Source organism: Saccoglossus kowalevskii, chromosome 2 (assembly GCF_978046115.1).
Source record: "Saccoglossus kowalevskii chromosome 2, keSacKowa6.1, whole genome shotgun sequence".
Taxonomy (NCBI): Eukaryota; Metazoa; Hemichordata; class Enteropneusta; family Harrimaniidae; genus Saccoglossus; species Saccoglossus kowalevskii.
This window is the reverse complement of record NC_140642.1, coordinates 15,486,020-15,510,935: the sequence shown is the minus strand read 5'-3', so window position 1 is coordinate 15,510,935 and position 24,916 is coordinate 15,486,020. Positions and strand designations below refer to the sequence as shown.

Sequence of the window (24,916 nt, the reverse complement as noted above, 5' to 3'; positions counted from 1 at the left end):
CTGGTATGTGTGTATTTTAATATTATATTAATCAGTATTAATATACACATTAATATTCTTTGAAAAGGGTCCATTATGAATGGACAAATCAGTTTGGAGAAGCAAAAGCTATGTATTCATAGCTTGAAAATTGATCTAACCATCACTAATAATGACATTTTTGCTAAAAAGAACCCTCCCTCCCTGTCCGTCGTGCAATGCGGACAAAATAATAAATTTCCTTATGTGTCTCCTACTATATTACATTTACCTTCTACTCTTAAACTTAATGAAAGCCCTGAGAACTGAGTGTTTAGGTTTATTGTCTGGACTGTCAAACGGATGCAGGCCTAGTGGTACCATTCGATTTTGCAGTGACTTTCATCGCATGTGATCATAACCTCAGTCTCGTCGCCACCACAAATACAAAATAATTCATTGTTAAATAGCACTTCTTCTTCGATACTTTCTAATGAGTAAATAAACTATAACTATCATCATGGAACAAGCAGAAACAATAGCGTCCTCTCTTTTTCCTTTTCTAGCTCCATGTTCAAACCAACTACCTGCTTGCCTCTCTCAAGTGCTGCCAAAGGACAGCCTGGTTCTCTCACTTTTATTTTGTGCTTGTCATCCATACATACAAAGGTGGAGTATGTTACAATATGTCATTACTGATGCTCATTTGTTTTAACATGTTATATTTGAATTAACATAGAGCCAGAATGAGGCTATGACCTGAGGTCATTCTCTGTGCATGTTGTTGTAATCCAAGATGTCTGCCACCAATGTGATTAAATCACTACTGTTGAAACAATGGCTGATCGCACTCTCATTATATGAAAACAACACTCAAAACATGGTGACAGTGGTGCAGCTTGATTCCCACGTTTCTGTAAGTCAAGAAAAGCAACCCAAGATCTGCGAAACTGCGAAAATTTTGACGCAGAATAACTTTGAGTGTACTCCACTGTATTAGTAGTGGTTCCAATGAAAATCTTTTTCTTGCAGTCTGTGAAAAAAATGCAGTACCTAACATGAAGCACTTATACTATAGTCTCTGACTGTGAAAAAAATTTGCTGAAAAAACTCATTAAGGCGCAAAAAGGGTTTGAACTCTGCAAAACTGAAAATTGGAGCCTGCCAGCACACCAATATGGCCGCCCTTTGTTATGGTAATTTTGTATAGAATTTGAAAACACCTGGTTGTCATTGACAACATTTGTCTTGTTTAATACTATCAAAATAACAGCAATGCAAGTATTTCCAGTGTTTAAAATAGCATTTTACTAGTGTGACCCTAATTTTATCTCCATGTTCTCAGTGAAAAAGTAAAAAAAAGGCCAAAAGCACTATTTTATCACATCACAACTTACGAAAGTTAAACCATAATTTCCTCGCTCAAATGTTCAGACAACATGTGCGTAACTTAAGCTCGTTTTGAACTCCATTATTTTGCAATGAAAATCTTTGCGATTATCTGAGTGTATGTGACATGTGTGTATATATGTTTGTTCCACAATATATCCAGAACAACATGTTGTACTTAAATGCTTTTTGTATAATTCAAATAGTTTGCATAAGTTCAACCTCCAAGTAAAACAAGTCAGTTGACTACCCAATGTGCACATACACTACTACCCATGTGGCTACATCACAAAGCAGAACATAAATGTATTTCTACTCATCAACAAAACTTTATACTATTAGCTTCAAGGTTTGTTTTCTATAATCACACATTAATTGGTAAGTATATACAACTGGTAGACCGTCATCTGTCTGCTCGTCGTCGTATGTTATGTTGTACCATTCATGGTAGCCTGGTACCTACATGTAGTGAGTAATGGCTAATATTTGATCATTAATATGTGCAGACTAAAATATGAAATGATTTTGCTTAATTGATACAATATGGCCGAAAATATGTGTTATTGCAATATCTTTGTTTGATATAGCATGTTGAGATTAAAATGGCTCACAATTGATCCTAAACTAAAAATGTTGCTCTGGCAGCACACTTCAGTCACTTCGAGTATTCATTATTTGAAATTTGTAAAACAATACTATGTATGTGCAGTTATTTTTACTGTGCTTGTGTATTATGAAATACATAATTCAAAATTATAAAAATAATCAGCTAAAATGTGCTAAAAGAATACCGCTAATACTTTCAGGTTATGATTAATCAGAGTGCAAAGAATTCCACAACACTATCAAACAGCATCATTAAACAAACTTTTTTTTTTAAATATTGTATCTATCAAGCACCACTACACAACAACATCCTACTGATTCTTGCATACACCCAAAGTACAGTGTACAATGTGGACATTTTGCAATTTATGTGACAGATTATTACAGTGCTGAATGTGTGTGATGTTACTCTAGTATTTAACCAAAGTTAATCTAGTGGCATTGCTAATCAGCAATTAGACAGTACAATTATCATAATTAATTACACTGTTAGTGACATGAATGGTAAAGTGCTATTTTTGCTGGTGCTTAAAGAGAAATCAGCCTTGGTATTACCTGTGAGATTACTTTCCCAGTGTACCACTTAGATTCCCCAGTGGTACTATCATCAAATTGGTGTGTGACACGTTTTCCAACAAGAAACACATTCTCACTGGCAGGTGGCAAAGACAAACAATCATTCACCAACTTCTTAAGATTCGCTGTCAATTCAGCCTCTTACCTTATCTTGTTTTTTTTGGGAAAACGCAAAATGATGCAAATTTCCCTCTTGAAGCAGCACATTCTTTCTGAAGCATAGCTGGGATTTCAGTGCCCGCTCTTTTTCAGACTTGGATTTCATTGTCTGTAACATACTATCAATTTGGTCTCCAGACTGCCAGAGTCGATAGAATACGATTTCCGAAGTGAAACTTCCTCATATCGGCCCCCAGGTAAATAATCCCTGAATTCCCGTCTGAGAAGTTTGGCTAGAGCTGGCAACAGGATACTAAGAATAACCTGGCAGTGAGTGTCATGCTCGGATGGTATAACCAGCTTATCAGTCACTGGACCAGCTTTCACAGGGATGTCTTCAGCGAACAGGATTTTGCCTTCCATGAATTCTTCCACATTACGTGCTGTAGATAGTACTAGTTATCCCTGTGATGCTAACATCAGCACTTTCAATGATATTCCACAAAGGGGTGGTGATGATCTTTGAAACCAATCCCAGTGCTTTACAACCAGCCAGAAAGAAGGGTGTCTGCGTATCGCTCAAAACAGATTTAAGTAAACGATTGGTGGAAGCTGAAACATATTTGTTGAGAAAAGAAGTAATCTGTGGGGCAAGAAAAAAAATTGAGCCAGCATTTACAAAAACGATTCCCTTTAAATGGCAACAAAGGAAGACTGTTCAACTTGTACTCCAGTAAAAAAGGTTTAATAAAAGTGGAAAATGGCCCATGGCATCCTCTCTTCTGGTCACCTCTTCTAGCTAGAGCTTTACATGCAGTTCAAATTAGTCAAATGGTTCCTGGCTCGCTTGAATTTGCTGACTGCTTCTCTGTTCCAGGGACATTACCAGAAAAAAATTACACTCTACTTCCACCAATGTCTTCTGTGCTGTCTCAGCAATATGCACCAGTGAGTGCAGACCACATAAAAAGTTGTTGAGATGATCCATTGCATTCTTCATCAAGTGTGAGATAGTAATCCTTAACCAATGGGAGGATCTCTTTTCGGTATCTTCAACAAGGGTGTTAAACTTGATTTCTGTGGCTGCACGATCACTCATTGTATTTTGGATGTTACATAATAATCTTTTTCCTGATTTGTTAGCTTGGCTGCTGACATCATCAATATCTTGTAATATTTCCTTGAAGGTATTCAATGTGTGTTCGGCTGACTTGGTAGCTAGGTCCTGTAGACCTAGCACACAATGAACACATTCTCCATCCCTGGCTGTGTTCACCCCATACTTCTCGCCGTATTTGGAAGCCTCATCGGTGTGGAGGGTTGTAGCAGGCTTCTTAGCAAAAACATCCTGTAATTGCTTTTGGGATAAAATCCCCCTCTCCAAATTCCAGTTGTCAATAGTAGACTGCGCAGATAGTTTATTCGGAATGACCGCTACAAATGATAAGCAGGTTTTAACAAGTTTTGGATTCAAACGGAACAGTTTTTCTATGTTTTTACGTGTGGCAGATAGGGCGCCCCCATCACTGGGATGTCTTGAAACACGTATGATATTGGTACTGCCTGCAGCATTGCCTTGAATGACAAAATGCCTCCGCCTGAAGCGAGCGCATCATCAGCACCTACTGCTGCTCAAATCCCACTACCAGCTCATCTCGATTTTAGAGACAGCTCCAGTTCAGTCGAGAAATGGAAAACATAGAAACAGGTATGGAGTAACTAGTGTAATTACTCAGCTCAACAAGCAAACGGCAGAATATCAACTTGGTCTTTTTCTGCATGCAATTGGTCCCGAAGCCTTAGCAATATATATTAGCTTTGCTTATGCTGACACTGAAGACAAAACACTGTTGGCAACTGTGATTAAGAAATTTGGTGAAGTTAATGAGACATGAACGATACTTGTTCAACAAACGTATGCAAGAACCTGGTGAAGACATGTAACTTCTGTCAATGTCTACATGACTCCCTCATTCGAGATCAAATTATCATTGGTGTTAGAGATAATGCAGTTAGAAAACGTCTCTTGCAAGAACGCAAAATGACTCTAAACCACTGCATCAACACATGTCGTGGAGCAGAAGCCACTGCATCACAAATGAAAGCGATGGGAAGTCAACAAGAGGTCAACAAAGTGAGAACAAAACCCAACCCTTCCTGTAAGAAGAAAACAGATAAAAAGTGGGTGAAGCCTGGAGCGAAACAAAAAAGTATTGACTGTAGATACTGTGGATATAAACATGTTCATCATGCAAAGGCAGAAACCACTTTGCCAAACCAGAACTCAATGACGTAGATGCTCATCCGGAATTTGGATATGAGAGAAGAAACTTTCAGCTGCTTTTGTTTTTTTTATTTTCCTGTTAGTCTTAAATTGACATATTGGAAAAACCAATGGTGCTGCGTAGTCTTCATTATGTGTAGTTAGCATCTGTACGAGTTAAAGTGTAGTAAGAAGACCTTCTACGGTAAAGTGTAAATATAGGTTGTGCCCAGAAACTTTGACCATTTAGGGGCAAAGTAGGTGAAATAAAGGTTGTCAAATCAAATGAACCCTTATTAAAACAAACGACATGACGGTCACAATAGCTTCGCTGTCTCCATAGAGCTTGGTGATGCTATCATGATTATTGAAAAGGTTATTGAATGACTCTTACAGTGGATAAATGTAAATAGAGGTTAATGAACAAAATCTATGCAGGGTATACAAACAAAGTGATTGTGTTTCAAGAAAAAGTCTAAAAAGCAAAGAGTGCAGCTTGGTGAGTTGTATATGCATACAATCTGTACTGAGCAGAATTTTTTTCACAATACATCCTGACCCATTAGTGATACCATCTTCAACAGAAATGTTTGCAACAGTCTCGTACCTCATGCCAACAGCCACTTGAAGCTCATGGAAGAGCCCTGCAGTCTTTTGGTAAAGATGATATGATCTTTTGCTTTACATTTAGTCAAAAATCTTCGATTACGCAGTCTAAAGCCTCGATTGTTATTTTTTTAGTTGCTGCCTCTGTGAAGACTTTTTCATTGTGCATTCTGACAAGTTCATTTGATGGAAACAGATGAGATAGTGACTGGGGGTACTGGGGCGTTGATGGATCTTCATGAACAATTCTTGTTTTCAGACATTCAAGATCTTCATCAGTGTGTTTGCTTTCCCTGAGGCGATTCAGGAGTTCTGCAAAACATTGATCATCTTTTGTCGCATAATCTGTGTCAGCTGATGCATTGTGAAATATTCTTTCCATAAATTTGTGGCAAGCAGGCTTTAGCCATCCTTCAAATTCAATTCTTGAAGATCCATTGGTCCATCACTGGTTTTAGTTGATAAAGGTCACCAACAAGTATCATGTGGACTTCACCAAAAGTTTTCAAAAATGGTTTGATTTTGCCCTCAAGTTTGCTGTACTAAAGCTATTTTCATTAAAATTGTGTCTGTCATGTTCCTTAGTTTTGTTCTTTTTAATTTGATGGTGACTTTTTTCTTCCATATTCCCTAGCTTTCTTCGTTTTTCTGCTCTGTAATCCATATTTTTTTCTTTGATGTTCTCTTGAACACTTGTTGTGAACTTTTCTCTGATAGTCTTTTAGGTGTTCAATATCCTTATTTTTAGGTTTCTGAACATTCTGCGTATCAGTATAAACTCCTTTAGTTTTTTTTTTTTTTTTTTTTTTTGCACTTTGTTTTATTGTAGAGTTTTTTTCTCTGAAAACTATTTTGAGTTAGATTTTGTATCATCTAAATAATGTTGCATCCACAGTGGCATACCGGCTTGAAGTGGCGTTTTGGGTGCACCATCAGTCAATTGAGTGTTTTGAAATGGGCAGTTAATATCTGTAGATAGGAATGAAAAGATAATAATACACTTGTAGTACATAGATAAGGTCAGGAATCTATTTTTATACAGTGTGTTCCTGCAAGTGAGTTTAGCATTTTAAACAGTTTGCCAAAACTTGTCAACATTTTAAAGATTACATAAAGCTCTATGGCTTAAATTTCAGAAAATTGAGAAACCAATTTTGAGTCAAAATGTGGCTGATTTGTTGGAGGGGACATGTTGGATTGCAACGGATTGTCAGACCATGTAAAAAAGCTGTACTCTGTATGGTAGATGAAGCTACAGACATTGACTTTATAGTTTTCCAGTCAAGCTTTATTTTTCGCAACCAGTCACGACCAAGCAGTGGCGGTCCACCTTGTTTGACAACATAGAACTTTAGTCTGTGTTGTTGTTGTTGGTACTCTACCATTACATTTATTACACCCTCAGGGGCAACCTTCTCACCAGTATATGTTTTTAAAAGAATACAAGTATCTTCTAATGGTGTATTTGTAAATTTTTCGTGATATTCTCTGTAGGAAATCACAGAAACACCTGAACCAGTGTCAAGCTCCATTTTCAGGATTTTACCATTAACCTTAGGCTTCAACCATATCTCTCGATCTTCATTACTTTTTAATGTGAACATGTTTGACATTGATGGCTCTTCTTCGCTGTCACTTTCAATTGAGTGATTGTTATCCAAATACTTGACTTCTACCCCTTTTTTATGAGCATTACCTTGCCAAGATTTAGTAAACTGGGGAGCTCTGGAACGACAAACACGCTTCATATGTCCTTTCTTTTTACAATTATGGCAGATCTCATTTTTAAAACGACAATTCCAATGCTTATGGTCTGTACTGCCACAGCGATAACAGGGGTTGTTTGAATCACACGTGTTGTTTTTAATTTATGGATATCCCCCTTTGCATCATGGCTAAGTTCCTGTATATCCTTGGCAGCAGTTTCCATAGAAATTGCAAGTTCAACTGCCTTCGTGTAAGTGAGATCATGCTCTGTGAGTAGTCTTTTCTGTATTGTTTCGTTACGCATGCCACAAACAAAACGATCACGTAAAGCATCATCTAAAATGGGACCAAAGTTACAGTGTAATGTCAATTTCTTTAACACAGCAATGTACTGGGACAGTGACTCTCCCTCTTGTTGATTCCTTTTATAGAATCTGAATCTCTCGGCAATGAGTAAGGGGGTGGGGTTCAAATGTTTCTCCAACACTTCAGTTAATTCTTCACACGTCTTTGTTGACGGTTTGTCAGGGCTGACTAATGATCTCAATAAAACATAGGTCTTACCTCCGATAAGGCTTTAAAATGCTGCTACCTTATTGTCTGGCTTCACCTTGTTTGCAATGAAGTACATATCTATACGCTCCACATAACAGCTCCAATCACCAGTTGTTTCATCAAACGGTTCGATGCTGCCAATGGATGCCATCTTGTCACTTGTAAATGGTAGTCATCAAGAAAAAGGGAAAATATACTGTTCGTCTGGTTACAAATTCGAAAATCTATGGCTGTGCAAACTGTAGAAGTATCCCTTTTGCCTTTTAAGAACAAAGAGTTCCCATCCTCGTCGCCAATTTGTTGGATTGCAACGGATTGTCAGACCATGTAAAAAAGCTGTACTCAGTAGACAGTCATCACCCGTGTTCTATTGTTCTGTGTTGAGCATTTGCAGGAAACCCAGGTGTACTCATTTGCATAAAAACAAGAGAATACATTACAGGACACAGCGATTGTTGAGCCGTAAAATGTGAATGATAATATCAAACTATTAGAGATTGAAATTCCTCAAAACATACAATGAATCAATATAATTGCTCTGGAAGTAAACAAACTTTATTAACAAATAACTACATATTTACGTATATGGACATACGTCAATGTCGGTAAGCATAAATCACAACAATAATGTTTCAGATGCATGATTTCTGTTATCCCTCCACTTATGTGCAAGTACTGTCATTTTTAGATGATTGTACCTTGTGCACATCAAATATTAAAATTTCAAATGGTTTAACAGCTAATGACATTTGCTTAAAAAAATGCCAATGTGGCAGGTAGTGAGATCTGTTGTATAGCATTCAAAATTTTACTGGATGTAAGTGGAATAGTAGTGGAAATATCATGCATGCATGTAACATCAAATAGCGTAATAAAAGTAACATAATCATTACAAATAACAACTGTCTAGCAAATGGTACATAAGGCACATGACTGGCAAGCAGTGTTTTCCCCAGGCATGTTGAAGCATGGCAGTTTTACTATGATTGAGCTTCCATGAAAACAAAAGTTATTCATATGCTGATTAAAACTACTGTTGTAACATACAGTGCCCATTACGTAAATTAATACTATTGGTACCTAAATTGCCATCAAGCTCGCTGTAGATCCTAGGGAAAAATCAACTGGCAAATGCATTAGTCCATGGCATACCGAGGCATAAATAGAAAAAAAAGTAAGATTCTAAGTTTATAACATACAATCAGTACTATTAATAAACAAGAACCAGCAAGTTTAAAGAAAAAAATAACTTTGAAATTCAGAAAAAACAGCCAACATATCCCAACATGCGTCATATGTGTATAATCTCATAAGTCAGTTAGATTACTAAACAACAAAATTTAGGATACAGTGGATCATATGAAGGATTTTTACATAGAACATCGCTTCTAATGTTTGAAATGAATATGGTAGGTATTTGTGTTTGTTCCACTGAATACCAGTCAAGAATAAACAGTATCTAATAATAAACTGAAAACTTATCAGACAGTCTAATTGACACTTTGCCTGAACAGGTATAAAAACGACAACACTCTATAGTACATTTAAGTCTAATGCACAACGCAAGTAATTACAAGAGAATGTAACCTCACTTTCAATTGAGACCACCTTTTCCTCAATCATACTAAAAGATAAATTTTCAACCTCTTTAGAATCTACTTCCAGCAGTTTAGCTAGAAGACTGGTACCAAGATTCACATACTTATCATTGCCTTCACACTCCACCAACAACACAGCAGTAATTTTAAATTTACCAGCCCGTTTGGGGAAACTGGTATCACAATGACCATAGTGTATAATACGAGTATCCTCTGAAGATATAGTAATCTCATTATTACATCGTCTACACAAACAACGTTTAGTTAAACTGTGACATCCGACAATAGTAAGGAACTCTTTCCAAAATTGTTATGTCTAATGACATCATGAACTTCAATTTTAATAAACGGGCATAAAACTTACTTTCAGAAGCCATAGTTCCAGGTAACAAAAATCAGAGACTTTGTGAAAATGCCACCTGAAAAAAAGGAAATTAACACTTCAGTGACAAATAAAATATACACATCCTTAAATATGAGTTCTGAAAGAAAGCATGAGTGACTAAATAAATGACAGCTTATGTGCAGTGTTTGAAATTAGGGGCGGCCCCTCAGTTAGCATCTTTCTACATGGATGAACAACTAATAAAATAATTATTTTGTCACACTGCATGATGGATACTGAGGACAAAAGTCACAGGAAGTACACATGCTGCCATGCTGAGTTGTTTTTTCAGGGAGCTTTCTTCTGCAGCTCCGGGTTTTCAAAATTCCGGAATCTTTTTTTTTTTTGCATCAATAAAAGGCAAACTTGTAAATAAATTGTTGATTCCAATGAGGAATACCTCATAAGTTGCAAGCAAAGTACATGAGAAATTCAAGAGTGAGAAGATTTGAAATGCGTGTTGACTAAAATAAGCAACATGCTTACATGTACGTCTTGCAGGTGTCAATCATTCAAATTCTTTCTGGCCCCGGCCCCTCAAAGAAACATGGCCCAAAACAGGCAGTTTTGAAATGCATGCAGATTCTGGCATAGATTGGCAAACTTTTCCGCTTTCCATGTTAAATCTGACACATTTTACAAAAAAAAAATACTCTTATACATTTCAACGATATCTCCACACGGTTGGGTTACCGGAAACAAGTAGCAAAAAGAGCTCCATGCTGGAAACTAAACTATTTTGGGGAGCCTTAATAGGATCGATCGAAAACGAATGGTGATTCGATTTTACAAAATCCTTCAATTGCAGTCTTGTCAATATAACTCGTCGTCGTGATGGTTTTAACGAGCTTTGATCGCCCCAATGCCAAAAAAACAAAAAAACATGCGATTTCAACGTCTGCTCAAAAAATTCTTACACGCTGAATGTAAAACTGCATTTCATATCACCGATCAGCAACAACGATTTATAAGATCATTCGAAAACGAAACAAATGGTGATTCAATTTTACTAAATCCCTCGACGATTGCAGACTGAGCGAGTCTTGTCATGGAGCTAAATAAAGAACTGTCAACTCGTCGTGATGGTGATGTTCTGCGTTCGACATCGTAAACATCTCAAACAAATCGTAAACGCTGAATTTAAAATTGCATTTCATATAACCGACAATAATATTGATGGATAACAACGACACCTTTTAATGAAAAATGTGAGCTTACCTTAATAACCGCAAGAAGATTCACATGTGCGAACGCAATGATCCACCATTTTAAATTTCGTGATAACGAATGCATTGTGGGAGAAATATTAACTGCGTGTGTGCACAAGTGTAGCGCTGGTGGTTGCGCTAAGCGTTCTGGGTAATAAATTAGAAAACGTGTGGGGAAGGTTTTAAATCAATGTATCAAGAAATAAAGAATGCACCCATTGACTGCCTAAATGAACTTTATTCTCTTGAAAACACATACAGATATATCATAAATAGCTAACCTAGAATCAGTGAATGGCATCCTTATTCATGGATTTTGTCTCGCCATGGCATAGGCTCATCAGGCCTTAAGGCCGGATGAGCCAAAAGTGCAAGGAATCCCGTGCTGATGTGCGCACACAATACATGAAACTGACCACTCCATGCCGTCAGTGGGAATGACAAAGAAGCCTGTCCTACCAGCCAGATATGTAGGTGATCGCGAGATCAAGCCATGTCACAACAGTCTAGTGATGTGGAATGGGACATAAGTGAAACCTAACTGGGTGTGTCGCCTTAACATTCGCAATCCAAAATCTGGAAAGGAATATTCAGTTGAGTTCATCATAATAAAGGAAAACCTGACCATGCGAGCCACTGAGCAGATGAACATACTCTCAATTAACGGAGAAAACTTCAAAGTAGTAAACATGGCTCAGACGAACAGTAAAGTTGACATAATCAACAAAAATTCAGATCTATTCAATAGTAGTGAGCTTGAAAAAAATGGAAGGCAATGTCAAAAGTAGATTGAAAGTAGACCCTAACAAAGTAAAGGCAATTCTAGAAATGCCAAAACCTGAGAATCCAAAGGCTGTGCAACGACTAAACGGTATGGTAAATTACCTAAGTCGCTTCCTACCACACCTCTCAGATGTAATGAAGCCAATCAGAGAGCTCACACATGGTGACACCATATGGGAATGGACTGAAGTGCATGACTCAGCACTTGACAAATTGAAAACACTGCTGACATCAGCTCCAATTCTAGTATATTATAACACAGATAACAGTTTAGAAATTCAGCATGATAGTAGCCAGTACGGTTTGGGCACAAAATGGTCGTCCAATCGCTTATGCAAGTAGAGCCCTTACTCCTACAGAAGTGAGATATGCACAGATTGAAAAAGGGATGCTTGCAGTCATCTACTCAATATACTTACGGCCGTCATACCAAAGTATACAGTGACCACAAGCCACTACAAGCATTACAGAAAAAGGCTCTGCACAAAGCACCCAAAATACTGCAAAGAATGTTGATCCGTCTCCAGATTATATACTGCAAAGGCAAGGAGATGTTCCTCGCAGACACATTTTCCAGTCAATGAAGAAACCATATTTGATAGAATCAATATGGCCAGCTTTCTACCTATACGTGTGAAAAGATTAACACAAATTCGCAATGAGACAGAGCATGATGAATCTCTACAATTCCTCTGAAACGTAATACTGCAAGGTTGGCCAGATAGCAAACTTGCACTGCCAACACAGGTCTCACCATATTTCAACTTCCGTGATGAATTATCCGTCCAAGATGGTCTTATCTTCAGAGGTGAAAAGGTAGTAATTCCACACACACTCAGGAAAGAAATGGTGACCAAAATACATTCATCACACATGGGAATTGAAGGATGCTTGCAAAGAGCACATGAATGTACCTACTGGCCTGGGATATCAGCTGATGTAAAGAATTACATATCCTGTGAAGCTTATAGAACATATGAAACTAGCCAATGTAAAGAAACCCTCAGGAGCCATGAACTTCCACATAGACCATGGGAAATGGTCGCATCAGACCTCTTCACATATGACAATGCAGACTACCTTATCACTGAATGTACCTACTGGCCTGGGATATCAGAGTACTGTCTGAATTTCACTGCCATTTCCTTTGCATATCTAATATAGGCAGATGCATAATGGACACCAGGATGAGTATTTCGAAGCTGTCTTTGCTGAACCATAACTTTTAATTGGAGACGACCAGTATACTGGAGTGAGGACACACTAGATGGATTTGTTAGCCAGAACTGTAGACGCGTCCATTGTTTGCTGGGTATTGGTACATTATCTTGGCAGCGTTTTGCAACTTCCTAGGAAAGAAAATTCAGTGCATATATGATCAGTCGTTACATGTAAACCAAATTATATATATGAGTATAAACATTTTGATGTAGAGGTAATACAACTGTCAATAGTCCATGTACAGGAAGTAATTATAACCTGCTGAAGATCATTGATAGTCGGCCAGGGTTGTGTTCTCTCAAATCACAAACTATATCTGGATCTTCAAGTTCCAACAATTGACTGATGCGTGAATCAACCTTTGATTCTGTGACACTGGATACTGCACTGGAATCCCCTGCAATGCATGTGGACAGTGTGTTCAAATATAATGATATTGAATAGCACCAATTAATTAATCTTGGGTACATACAAGTAGTTGAACGGAATTATGGTGGGATTTCAATTTTATTTCGAGAAATTAATGAAGACAATTTTGATATAAAGTTTATTTTTAGTAACTCACAAAATATAAATTGGGCTTTGATAACACAGATAAACCACCCGATTTTGTTACTTTGTATTGTATATAGAGCACCAGAAAGCTCACAATTTGCTGACAAAGATTTTTTCAATACTTTAGAATCTGAAATGTTAATTCATACCAGTAAATACGAGTGTAATATTATAATTGCAGGCGATTTGAATGGTAGAACAGGTTGCAAATCTGATGGTATTGATCTGGATTGCACATACTTGCCAATGGAGGGGTTTGAAAATATGGGACAAGGGGCTGATAAACGAATTTCAAAAGATGTGGTAGTAAATCATTATGGAATGGAATTACTTGAATTTTGTTCAGTGACTGGATTAAAAATTGTGAATGGGAGATTATTTCAGGAAAGAGGGAGTGGCAATTTCACTTTTATATCAGAACTTGGTACGAGAGTAATTGACTATGTGTTGACAACAGAGAGTTTAGAAATTCCCAAAATGAGAAAAGTTTGGAATATTTCTTTTTTAATTTTAAATAATAAAGAAAATTGATTAAGGAGAAAAGGTTAAATTATTTAAAAATGAGACAAAATGAACTTGTAAACTTAGCTGCTAAATCAAACTCACGGCAATTTTGGCAGAAATTTCGGCAACGAAACGAAAATGTGTCTAAAACTATTACCCAGAAAGAGTGGCATGATTATTTTAAAATATGTTTAATAATTAATTTAAAATCTGTTTAATAACAAATTTATAAGGGATGAGGATATGGAGGATTTTTTTGATTCAGTAAATGATTATGTAACAAGGTTAAATTTTGATGACATTGAGAACACGGAGGTTGACAATACTGACCTTGACTGCCCTATCACACAGTATAAAATTAAAAAAGGCATAAAGAAACTAAAAAATAATAAAGCCCCTGAGCAAGATGGAATTTCTTCGGAATTTTGGAAATATGCACCACAGAAAATTTTTGAAATGTTATTTATTTATTTTATTTAATGTATTAGTTAGATTAAAATAGAGTTTAACCCCCGAAAAATTGCTACAAAAGGTTTTTCAACTGATTCTAGTACGTGTTAGTGTACTTTTTAACATACTAAAAGTTTACCAAAGTAGGACCCTCGGAAAAGTGTTTTTTCAAAATGGCCGCCGAAACTTCTTAATGATTGTAACTATCAACTCAAATGTGATGATCTTGGTGTATATCCCTAGATTTTTGGGGCAAAGAACACATTAAGATCATAAAAAATGATGTTGGCCTATTATGTAACACACAAATCCAAAATGGCGTCAAAAATGGCTGCCAATACCTCCAAATGACCATAGTCCATAACTATCGACTCAAATTTAATAATCTTCACGTCTATCCCCATGTTTTTTGGGCAAGGAACACATTAAGAGAACTGGATATAATTGAGCTATTGAATCATTATGAAATTGAATTCATTACCTTCAGCTGTCCACTATCACCTATTGCACAAACACCTTTGTTCATGGAATAAGATTCAGAATTTTCAGTTTTGAGTGTCATCCTCTTCCTCAGTATCAACGTCTTGAGTGTTGTTTGGGTTGTCAGTTTTCAGTTTGGCAAGAGCCGCATACAGCAGTGCAGGAGAGTCCGTAGCGTCTGCAGCTGCATCGCGAGGATTTGCATCCCACCAAACAGTTGCAATGGATAATTTTCAAGAGTTTGTCAGGCGCAGCATTTTTTGGGTCATAATTGGAATTAACTGATCATGTCCCTGTTTCCATCCCCATTCGATTGGATTTATTTCATTTGTCATCCCCATCCATACCATAATTTGAAAGTACACACGTTGGTTATGGAATCTTGTTGCAGGTGATGTTGGGGGAAGCCGTTCAGGAGTGACAAATGATTCAGCAGTTGCCACTTCTTGGTGAAAATGGTATGGCGCAGTGATGATAGCATATCATTATAATTGCCGACAAAGAGATTAACCATCATGGCTGTGCCAAGATCTGATATGTCTTCCTGAGATTTGTTTTGAAGGATGAATGCACTAGCACAGCACTTCATGACAGGATCAGGATCAGATTTCCGGAAGGCTGACTTTTTTCCAATGCCGAAAATCCTTGAAGTTGAATCACAGCCTGAGTAGGCATGTAAAAAGAGCAACTCATTGCACACATCGTCTTCTAAAGTTTCTTTCAACAGGTTATACACTGTGTTCTTTTGACTGCTTATTTGCATCAGAACGGAAGTAGATGATCTCATTGTCTGTTCTGGAGTAATGAAGGAGCAAGATCAGCAAATCTGTATCCTCACCGACCAACGTTGTGGTGCAATGATGGGATTGTTCAACAGTTGCCTTAACGATATCAACGTCTGCATCTCCTGGTGACTGAATGACATGGCATCCCCTTTCAGTTAGTGCTGATGAGCGCAATCATGTCTCTTGTTTTTGTCACGAGATAAAAATTCCTTCTTTTTGCCTGAAAACTCTGTTTCTGCAGTGAAACTAACAATAGGGTGCAGGTTTTTTCCTCGTCTTTGATGTGTATTGCCATCGAACACCACTGTCACTTGTCCGTAATGTCTCACAGTGAAGTATGCATAATACTCGGCTATTGCATTATATGAGTCTATTTTTTTCCAAGGTAAACGGTGGAGCAAAGAGCCACCATCAAGCACATACCAATCTGTTTCAGAAATAAAATTCAACACAGCCTCACGTGATAAGCCTCAAAAAAAGCTGGAGGGTAGGGGCTCAGTTCATATGTCAAAACCTCTTCAAGGGAAAGATCTCCTGACCTTGACACCACAAGGAAACGCTGGAACAGAAGGGCAGGATCAATAGTACGATCAAGAGCAATCTTCACAGCAGACATATTCCCAAGGGTTTGGGCTCTGTCTTTCCACTTGAATTTGTAAGTAAATGCTGACTTTCCAATTATATCTTCAATAATTTTGTTCCTAACCGATTCAAAGGCGTGTACATTCACATCTGGCCCAGACACTATCCCGTTGACAATGTTTCTCAGAGTAGGCTGCAAGCTTTATCAGAATTTTCTCGAGATCAGATGCATTTTGCTTGATGCGTGCCTCAGTTGAGTCTTTGTGTTGCGGACTTGTAGTATAGGTCAGGTCTGTGAAATCCTGCATCGCACTGTTGTACTCGGATGTTACAGGTGCAGATAAGGTCCAAAGGTTTTGCATGTCCTCTGTCATCCCACTGCCGCGAGTTAGACTACCAGTGCTCTTTAGAGACCTCATCAATGTTTGTTCAATGACAAGATCACTACTAAGCCCTGCCCAGCAGTGATTACTCCTACGAACAATGTGAAAACCAGCAAGGAACTTTTGATAAACGTCTGGGTGCTTTTCCTCCAGGTTGTTCATTTTCTGTAGGTAATAATGAGCAGATCGCAGGTAATTGAAGTGCCCAGCTGCAGCAAAGACAGTTAGGCAATTGGACACTGCCTGCAAATGTATCAACCAAGCCCCAGTACGATTTGCCTTGATCAACATTCTTGCCATGCCAAACATACGCTGATAATTTAGCCACAACTGGCTGGTCTTTGAGGTCTGAGCAAGTTCAGATTTCTTTTTCGCCATTACTGTCTCAAGTTGAATCAAAACCTCAGAACAAGAAGCATCTCCTAGCGTTGTCTCTCCGCTGAGAAGGAAGGAGTACAATTCCTCAGCTTGATCCAGCAGTGTCTGAATCTCGGGATAGTCTTTGACCATTTCCGTTATAAACTGGTTATGTAGGCACTTGTCAACAAGAAGATGGCCCTGCAAAGCACTCTGGATAGCTTTGCCTGTCATCATATGCACAACTGCATTTTCTCCAAAAACAGTCTCAAGTATGTTTTTGAGACCAGTTCCTTCCATGAGAGTTCCTATGGCCCCCAGCAAGTTCATAAGTGCATGGAAACACCCCAACAATAGTACAATGCCATTTTGGTGACTACTTTGTGGCGCATCAATGATGATTTCGGCAGCCTTCCAATACAAGGGCTGGTCAAAAGTTACAATGGTGGGAAGGTTGTGCTTCATGGCAAGGTTGCAGAGAAAGTCTAATGTAGACACAATGCATGATTTGTCTCCAGAGTACATATTGATCATAGACAAGAATTTGACTGACGACTGCTGGGTTCCCTGATGCAAGATATGCATCATCCCCTGCCAATTCGGTGTTGCCTCTTTGAAGCCGAGGGAAACTTCCCACAGAATATCGATCCTCTTGTCACAGTCAAGAAATCTCGGCAGGTTCTGGAAGACTACCTCATGACAAGCATGCCTTGCAAACCTGTACTCCAAGATAGGAATTTTTGTCTTGTTTTCAGTTTTCAGTTCTGAAATTTCTCTTCGTGGAATAATATGGTTAGTCCTTTTTCCAGGGGTGATAGAAGCAATGACACCCATTCCATGAAATGTCCCTTTGCCGTCAATAGTGATAATATTGTGATCATCATTATCAGCAACATCTCCAGCAAATCTACATCACCACCTAAGACATCAGGTCCCACACAATCCGCTGCATTCTTTTTTCAAATCTGACCACTTCTGTGTATGAGCAACAGAATCCCATTTCATGAAGAGTATCCACAATGAACTTCGAACGATACAGATGATGAATTTGCACAGCAAGTCCTAATTGTAGGGGTGCAATGACAGCTTGTGTGCGAACTGCCTGAATTATGGCATGACCAACTGCTGCCACCTTGCGTCTTGTGCCTTTCCCAATGAACAATGTTTCCACTGCCGTCCGCAGTTCTTCAATTGCTTGATAGTATCGTCTTCAAGTTGTGACGAAATAAATGTCAACATTTCTTGAATAGATCCGATGCTACGTTGAGATCGCCTTTCACTGATAATCCTAGTTGTGTCAGTAAATCCAGAAGAGGTTCAAAATGTATTACTTGGGATATGCAACGCTTGGCCAGAAAATATATGCAAACAAAGGCGGAAGTGTTTGCATCTTGGTTTATTTCTGGCTGAATAACTTCGGCGATGTTTTGACTAGCTGTCTGCAAAAGTTCAAGTTTTACCGCGTCCTGGTGGGCGTTTGTCCCCTCGTGATCCTTTATGCTACAAAGTCTTGTTCCATGTCTGTCGATCATATGGCAGTTTGTCATATTTGTGACAAAGTCTGCAGTACATTCCCTCATCTGATCGGTAATAAGCCACAGTTTACGACCTTTTATCCACTCTGAACAAAAATGTGAGGCTTGTTTCCTTTTACAAGTAACATCATATTTGGATTTCTTCGTGCTTGGAGGCGACAGTTGGTTTCTTACGTTTACCGGGAGTAGCGGTGAAACCGAACTTTGACAAAGACGTGGAGGCAGTAACAACGCAAGGTAATATTTCAAGAACGATAGTATGCACAGTGCTCTTACGAGAAAAGTGTCACCAGGGTGATAGGTGATTGATTTCTTCGTTATGTTTTATAGGTTTTTGCTACAAGTTTAACAACTTCTGTGTTAATTTTAACAGCTCTTTTATTAAAACAATACAGTATTAAATGGCAACACTTGTGTACCGGGTTTTCTTCGTACATTGTTTTACACTGTCTTCGTGGTCACCATTATCATTAACCGGTAGGTATAAGCAAGTGACTGGCAACTTCACACTTGTGATCAAACAGCGGGAAGTGACAGTGTTTTTCAAGAAATCTTTCAATTTCACCGCAGTGATTTTTCAAGACACGGACATTTTTTTCAATGATTTACATCATGATGAATTCATACAAAAAATAAAAGTTATATTTATTTATTAACTCAATAACTGCAGATACTGTAATGAGAGTGGCACTCTATCAGTAACTGTAAGACTACTGTAAAAAGGGACATTTACAAATTTCATTGATCGCCTAAAATGTAATCTTTTTTAAGGTTTATAACTTACTAGTAAATTTTATTTATACGCCGTTACGTGCTTGTTTTTTTTCACTCTTTTGTAAATTAAGTCGTGTAGGTCGTGACCCCTAGCTGGGCTCGTACCGCGCGTAATTGCAAACACAATTGTCCGCACTATCGTTGTTTATTCCACTTTTTAAGAAACCCCGAAAAGCTTCCCATGTTATTCCAAAACGACCAATATTTCGTCCACCCTAAAAAAAATTTTTTTTTTCGTGAGTCTTAAAATTCGGCTTCCAAACAAATTAAAGCTTTTAAAAGCTGGCCGAAATTTTGGTTTTTTTGCGCATTTTACTAGAAATTAAGTGCGTGGGTGGTTAAGTTTGCGTGAAAGACGATAGTGGTTGGTTGGCCACGTATCTGTAGTGGTCGCGTAATCTGAGCGCCGGTCGACGCCGACCAGCGTGGTGAGAACATAAGTGCTATATGCAGTGATGTATTGTCATTGACACAAACATCTACAGCATGTAGGCACTGCTCACAAATGGGTTCCAGGGCAAATAACATCGCAACAGCTGATTCAGAAGGACAGTTATTGCAGCTAGATGATGAAGATGAAAAAGACATAGATGAGTTTTGGGACAAACTACAGAAACAATTAGGCAATTTGAGTGATGCAAATAATAATCTTAGCTATTGTTAGAATCCCAAAGATCAAAACTTGATAAGTCCAATCCACGTGGAAAAAGGTGGCATCCAAAATAAATATACTAACTAGAAAATAGATACGAGTCATTTTTTGATAATGTTTTGAAAACCAATTTTACAGTGACACCCCAACCATATTTTTGAATGGTTCTCCCCTAAACTGTCAATTTCAAACTTTGTTTAGAATATTGCAAAATCTTTTCTGATTTGAAATAAATCACAACATTACAGTTATGTATTTTATTCGACAAGATGTACAGAAAATACAAATATAAATAACTGTTGCATACAATGAAGTGATATTTGTTTGTTTTTTGAACTAGTCTATAGACTCCGTCTAACAATATGGGCACGTAGCCCACAGGCATACTGTGATCTGAGAGAAAGTGGATTGTTGGTTCTACCTACTGGTCGTCTGTTAACCTATTACAAAACAGTGTTGCACAGGCCTGAGGGCTGATGTACTGCAATGGATGCAGAGAGAGGCTGAGAAATTGGGAATAGATGAGGATGTTTTTTTGTGGTGGAATCATGTTTGATGAAATGTTAATTCAGGCAAGTTACACTAATGCTAAAAATATAATTTTCATGTCATGAAAAAGGAGGGGGGTGTCTTATACCCTAATTGTGATAACTTCGTATCTATATTTAGTACGATATATGTTCTTTTGTTAGTGGTCACATGACCACTTTGAGTTTTGTAATGACGGCAAAGCTTGCCAAGTTGTAGTTGACAGTTCCGCAAATAAACTTGAGTTTAACGTGTTAATTGCCGTTTTCCTGTGTGGATCATTACGATAGTGGATAGACGAACACTTGGTTACCACACTAAACAGTTTAATTAAAGTCCCACAATCTGCAATGGTATTCAATTTTTGAAATTCAGTTTTGTTTACTATATTACCATGTATCAACAAATAAACAAAAAATGCTTTAGTATACTGAACGTCCACCCCAAAAAAGATAGTGTATATTTGTAGCAGACGGTAAAGGCTAATTAAAAATATGATAAAATCAGGATTCCCAAAAGTCATGGAAAAATAGAGAAATTAGGGGGGAAAGTAAAAAAAATCCCTGCATAGGGAACATTTAAGAAATTTGAGATTGAGCACTAAACAGTTTTCTAGGCCAGCAATAGAACCATGCTAACATGCAAAATGTCAATCACTCATTGACTGCAAGATTTCATAATTTGTTGAATAAAAGTGTTGCTCATTTTACTAAACATTTTACTGATCAATCAATTGTTTGCAATAAGACGATGAGCAACATGTAAGCAGTGATATTTTAAACGGCGTGCAAAGATCCTTTGTTTGGAGAATGTACTGTTCCAAATATCAGAGAAATCATGTACTGATCAAGGAAAACGACAACAAATGTCAGGGAAAAATCGGAGAATTCTGTTTTTCATTTTTTGTGGTAACCCTGAAAGACAAATTTGTTGTAAGTGGCCTTGGGTAAGGTATGCACACAACTTAGACTAGAATTTTCTTCTCACTGAACATTTTTTTCTGAAAATATGAATTTAAATCTAGGCTCCGAAACTAAATAAAATGTTTAATTAAGCTTTTCCATGCTTGGGTTTAGGCTACATAATAGCTATATAGTCAGGCGTTGAGATGTATTAACTATGTTTTAGACGTTTAAATTTAAGCATTGAAACAAACAAACAAAATTCAATTCTTTAATGCTTAAATTTATACTTTCCAATGGCCACATTTCCTATTTTTTTCTATGTGCTAAAGCTGAAATTTAAGCGATGATAAAATACAATATTATTACTTCAAAGAATAATAAAGTTGATTATCTTAACTTACTTAATAAAGTTTCAACAGAACGAACAAATAATAAAACTAGAAGTAGAAATTTACCAATCAAATGATAAATTCGATTGAACTTCTATGGATAAAGTTATGTGTTATTATATTATATTATAACGTTCTATGCACTAAATGTAATTAAACCCTCTTGAGATTTTTGTAAACAGATACTTAAATTATATGATTTATATATTGTTATATTTTAAATATATAAATCAGTTAGCGTTGGAAGCTGTAATTCCCACTTGAAAATTCTCAATCTGTTCTCATACTTTTTATTAATCACTTCAATTACGAAGAAAATTGTTCCAATGTTCGCATTGTTTCCACTTTCCCCCCCCCAATATTATGATAATTGCACCTTAAGTGATGTGATGTGATGTGATTAAAATTGTTCACTTTGCTATTGATGGATCGTATCAGTTTTTCTTTCGATTCAGGGTACGGATTTCTATCACAGTGTCGTTTAGGTACACTCGCACTCATTTACTAACACAACATGAAACAGATAATTGGTTATGAATAGTATATTTAAACGGCTGTTTGATAGTGTCACTAATATTAAATCAAATGAACGTTGGGAGCTTATTGGTGGTATCAGTGGAAAAAGCAAATGAAGAATGTCGTAAAATCAGATTAAATGACATGACATGAAGCAAGAACACCTTTCCACGCTCTCGATAGATAATACATACCATAGAAACATAAACGACACATGGAGTGGTTTCAAATGAGATGACATGTTTCACCGTCCCATTATCTCGGGGGCTACAGTCACTTGTTATTCATAACAAGTCTTTTATTAACAAATGTAAAATGTATTTTACTTAGGTCATGGTACAGTTCTATGCTATCAGACAGGCAAGGTGCTTTCATACAGTACAAGATGTAAACAGTGTCGTATTTGTGAAGCTGCACAAAGGATAGGAAAGGAGACTCGGTGTCATAGCTGTCATAAGAACTGGTTAGGCAGTTCAAAAGCTATGGAGGCAGATACTGCTGTTGAAGCAATAAAAGAAATTGAGCAAAAAGTTGAAATAGACAGCATAACAATGGATAATGATACAACTACTATAGCTCGGTTGCAAACAAAATAAGAAATGACATGGTAAAAAATAAAGACAATAACCACACAAAGAAAGGATTTACTAATAAACTGTATAAGTTAAAGGAAGATAAAGATTACAAGCAGTTATCAACAAAGGTCATAAACTATTTACAGAAGTGTTTTAGTTATGCAATCTCTCAAAATCGTGACAGTGTTAGTAGCATGCAAAAGAATCTGAAATCTATAATCCCACATGCATTTGGAGACCATACACATTGTGATGGAATTGGTGTCAATATTTAGTTGACCCTGCTAATTACAAACACAGTAGCCTGCCTTATGGAAAGGATTTGTGTGGTGATGATCAAGAGCAAGTTTAGATAAGATTATGAAGACCTACATAGATAGTGCAAATGACCTAGCTAGGACGGGTTCGACACAGGGTAATGAAAATATGAATATGGTGATAGCTTCTAAGGCATCCAAAGCAAAACACTACAGTGGCTCTGATAACTTTAATGTCCTTGTTGCAGCAGCTGTTGCCCAGAAGAACATAGGGCATACACCCATACTAATTGTATGACTATAAATGACTATAAATGCATGTATTTATATTGATACAACATAGAGTAGTTAAATGTTAAGTAACTACTAATGTGTACAATCACACATAGTATAACTAAATTGTGGCACAGTAATTCATTGAATGTGCAGATATACATTGTATGTTGAGTATATACCCTGTACTCACCTGATAGATATAATTATTAAAAATGTTGTTAAGATAAGTTATACCACAGGGAGCCCAGGAACTATGATCAACTGTACGCACTCCCTATGAGCGCGCGGGGGGGGGGGGGGGGGGTATCGGCTGGTTACGAACCAGTTGAGCAAGGCTAACCGAGTCGTGACCTCGATGTGGTTCGTAACCAGTCTTGTGATTGGTTGTTGACAAATGATGAACAGGCCACGCCTCCAACTGTGTCGTGCGTTCGGGCAAACCGTTAGGAATTCCTAAATGGAGTAAATTTGTGTAGTTTTCTTGATTTATTCTGCAGATATCGGTAAAATGTCGGTAAGGCTTTGGCGAAATTTGAAGGAGCAGCTAATATTCTTCAACCTGGTATTTTTTTAGATTTTATTTTTCATTCTTTTTGTCTGTTTTATCGAGTTTAAAAAATGTTAGCTGGCTGGAGCCTTCATCCCTTGTCTATTTCTTACACTAGATACCAGCCGATACCCCCCCCCCCCGCTCATAGGGAGTGCGTACAGTTGATCATAGTTCCTGGGCTCCCTGTGGTTATACAGTGCCCCCTCCCGATCATTTTATAGGCAATATCCCAAACTCAACACACATTAAAATAACTGATTGTATGTTGTCATTAGAGAATACTACTATGGTGAACCATATATTTTGCTATTTAATCATGTAATCGTATATGTTTCCCCAAGGTCAATCAAAAAAATAACTTGTCACCCAGTAGTGCATGTCATCTATATGCTAGCAGATTGGACGAAAAAGTCAAACAAGAAAAACAAAAAGCCCAAACAAGAGAAGCAAAACTACAACGACTGAAACGGAAAGAGCAGAGATGTAACAAAACTGCTGCCACTGAAATGCGTGAAGGGGTAACTTATCAGAAAGAAATTGGTTTGTGTGTATCCCATGGTATGACAGAAGAGATTCCAACACCAGTATTACCACCTCCAATTTCTTTACTTGCTTCGGAAGTATACACGCCTTGGGTTTTTGACATAGAAACTACATCTGAACGTATGTATTATTTTTAAATAATTAATTTGTTTATTGTCTTTTAGGCCACAGGCCCATATGACTATACACAACAAAAAAACAAAAGAATACACAAGCACTGGAGAATGTACAGAAATTGTAAAATACATATATATATAACAAAATTATTATACCGATAGTAACGAAAACTCCCTTCTAAGGTTGAATGCTTTATGTAGAAATTTACCAAAATTACGTAGTACCTTTGCTGATTTTGAGCGCATTAGA

The 24,916-nt window shown here is 37.4% G+C and overlaps 1 pseudogene; it reads left to right on the top strand.

The window, feature by feature from the left end:
* Window positions 1–22,831: 22,831 nt before the first annotated feature.
* On the top strand, window positions 22,832–24,687 carry LOC144357806 (uncharacterized; annotated as a pseudogene).
* Window positions 24,688–24,916: the final 229 nt, after the last annotated feature.